General features: G+C 38.1%; 1 long non-coding RNA gene across 1 annotated transcript in view; it reads left to right on the top strand.

Moving 5' to 3' along the window:
- The window catches only part of LOC142046328 (uncharacterized), an 8,174-nt gene extending 5,439 nt beyond the window's left edge, over positions 1 to 2,735 (top strand). Inside the window, exon 2 of the long non-coding RNA XR_012655231.1 lies at positions 1,398 to 2,735. This is a non-coding gene — a long non-coding RNA (uncharacterized LOC142046328). The remainder of the gene's footprint in view (positions 1 to 1,397) is intronic.
- The last annotated feature ends 698 nt before the right edge of the window (positions 2,736 to 3,433 follow it).

The following is a 3,433-nucleotide window of genomic DNA, read 5'->3' on the forward strand; positions in this document are numbered from 1 at the left end:
TGCTGTAACTTTGAATCTAAGGCTAGGGGGTGGTCCCTCTGGTCTATATGAATCTGAGTACCCTGTAAAGCATTGTCCATCCTGATTTTACAGAGAGAACTTTTACTTTTTTTCTTTCTTTAATTTAAAGTTTTCTTTTTATGAACCTGATTGATTTTTCCTTGTTTTAAGATCCAAGGGGTTGGGTCTGAACTCACCAGGGGACTGGTGGGGGAAAAGGAGGGGGATGGTTAATTCCTCTTTGTTTTAAGATCCAAGGAGTTTGGATTTGTGTGAAGCCTCTCAAGGCAACCCAGGGAGGGGAAAGTCTGGGGGGGAAAGGAGGGGGATGGTTAATTTCTCCTTGTTTTAAGGGGTGTGGGTCTGGGTTCCCCAGGGAAGGTTTTGGGGGAACAGAAAGCATGCCAGACACTAAATTCTGCCTGGTGGCAGCGTACCAGATTTAAGCTAGTAATTAAACTTAAAAGTGTTCATGCAGGTCCCCACTTTTTGTACCCTAAAGTTCAAAGTGGGGGAAAAAACCTTGACACTGGCCCTGGCCATATTTGCAGAATGGGGGACTCTATTCTGGGAGGCAGTGACTGAAAAAGATTTGAGGTTGATGGTGGATAATAAGCTGAACATGAACTCCCACTGTGACTCTGTGGCCAAAAGACCAAATGCAATCTTGAGATGCATAAACAGGGGAATCTGGAGAGCAGAGAGATTATTTACCTCTGTATCTGCCCCTCGTGTAACCACTGCTGGAAAATGGTCCCTTCTGGCCTTAGAATTTATGTATGTATCTAAGTCAGACATTACAGAAATTACTATGGACTAAATTCACCCCATGTATAAGTAATTAGAGTTATAGTCAGGGTGGAATTTTCCTTTTTATACTTAAAATCAGATCCTCAGCTGATATAAATTTACATTGCTTCTTTGAAGTCCTGGCTAATCCTGTCAATAGCCTTCACTTCTTTTGAGATACACATGCACCCAATCTGTTTTCCCGCTCTCATTAAAATAACATGGAAGTCTTTTTATAATGTAACTCAATATATTGATAGATGAGTTGACCATGCAAAGTTAACTTTGGTATCTGTCCGTCAGACAAGTCATTATTGGGACAGTCTTTGTACTGAGTAAACTCCTATTCCCAACAAACACAACCCACAGTGCCTAAATTGATGCCAAAATCAGTATTTCTCATCAGTCTGACATGATTTGCTATCAGGACTCCATTTCTGTTTTACATTTTAAGGGCTTAAAACATCCAAACAATACAGTGTAAGACTGGGATTTTCAGAGGAGCCTAATGGAGCTAGGAGACTGAATCACAGTATACTTGGGTACTCCTAAAAATATTTAAATATACAGCTATGAATTATATATTTTAAAATAATTTCTTCCTGTAGGACTCAAATTCAGGTTTCCATGCTTTCCCTACAAGAGTTGATGAGACACTTAAATCAGGGTGCAGAATTTAGCCTCTTGAACCACTTCAGGTGTCACTTGATCTTGCAGGACTGGAATCTTTATTAGCAGGTAGTAAAAACTTTTCAGATTGCTTATTAATGTATCTGTTTGCAATGTTAAAGCTCTGTATGCAGTAACAATTTAAGAACTTAATCAATTTTTTATATATTTTAAAGCATCAGATTACACTTTTATGCCCCGCTGTTGATCAAACTTGAGTTAAATGTATACTTAAACTAGGGATGCATCTGACCCATTTATTTAATGCATTCTTTCAAGTGTAAAAATGTCTTATGAACACAAATCATGTGGTCATGTTGTTCTTTGTGTTTATGGACATATTCTTGTACTGATCCGTTTGCAAGGTTATAGATATCCATTCCTCTTTTGAATATACTGTTTCCATGTCCCTCATCCACTACGTTAGATATCAGAGCTTTATATGGCCTATGTGTTGTGTTATTTTAATTTGGTTTTATTTTATTCATACCTATTAAATGTTATTGATCATATTCTGACAAGTGCTGGGCAAACAGATATCATTACTCAGTGTTAACGTTTAGCAAAGGTGGTATCTGGATCCTGATTTACAAGGAAAGCTCAGTCCCCCAGAGGAGAAAAGATATACTATTTTTCCGGGGGATGAACAAACTTAAAGAGCCTGTTAGCAAGCCATAAAGTTATGCTAAAGAAAAACTGGAGTGTAAGAATAGCTTTCACAGAAATATTAGCCATTTGTTTCAATTGCAAGAGAGAGATGGGAGGGGCTGCAGGTACATAAAAACCTTTTCAAGAACTGACAGGGAAAAAAACTCACATACTTTTTATAATTTCTTTGTGCTTCCAAGAAGGTACCCAGGGGCAACACAATGCAGAGGATGTTTGTCCCTCATAAAATTATCTCCACAGATTCCCCACTCTTGCAATTCCTCTTGAATTTACCCAATTGTCATTCTGTCTAGATTCATAGACTTTAAACCAAGAAGGGACATTGCGATAACCTATACAGTCCGTGGAATTTCATCCTTAATTCTAATATCACCTCCTATAATTTGTGTGATTAGTATAATATTTTTAAGATAGACATATAATCTTGATGTACAGATTTCAGTTGATGGAGAATCCCCCATGTCCATTGGTAAGTTGTTCTAATGTTTAATTATCCTCAGGGGTAAAAATATGTGCCTGGTTTCCAGTCTGAATTTGTCTAATTTCAGTTTCTGGCCACTGGATCTTATGTCTTCAACTGCTAAATTAAAGAGCTCTTTGGTACCGGATATCTTCTCTGCGTAGGTTCTTGCAGATCATGATCAAATCACCTCTTAATCTTCTTTTCAATAATGTAGCATAATAGATTGAACTCCTTAAGGGTTAGCTACATTAACTGTCTTCATATCAACCACAGCACTGGCAGTATGGCTGCTTCTACTAGCTGTCTTTAAATGACTTTACAGCAGTGAGTCCAGCTGCTACCATTTCTACTAAAATATATATATTTAAAGGGGGTGAATAAATCATTTTAATTTCTGCCCTGGTTCCTCTTTCTCAACTTCTTGAAAATCATTTATCTCATCTTCCTCCTGGCATAGTATCCCATTCCTCCAGAATAACAAAGAAGGACTTAGACCAGGGGTAGGCAACCTATGGCACAGGTGCCAAAGGCGGCACACGAGCTGATTTTCAGTGGCACTCACTGCCTGGGTCCTGGCCACTGTGCGCGGGGCTCTGCATTTTAAGTTAAATTTAAATGAAGCTTCTTAAACATTTTAAGACCCTTATTTACTTTACATACAACAATAATTTAGTTATATATTATAGACTTATAGAAAGAGACCTTCTAAAAACTTTAAAATGTATTACTGGCATGTGAAACCTTTGAATTAGAGTGACTAAATGAAGACTCGGCACACCACTTCTGAAAGGTTGCCGACCCCTGACTTAGACCTATAACATGCTACATTGCCAGTAGTCAGCA

This window comes from Chelonoidis abingdonii, chromosome 2 (assembly GCF_003597395.2).
Source record: "Chelonoidis abingdonii isolate Lonesome George chromosome 2, CheloAbing_2.0, whole genome shotgun sequence".
Lineage (NCBI taxonomy): Eukaryota > Metazoa > Chordata > Testudines > Testudinidae > Chelonoidis > Chelonoidis abingdonii.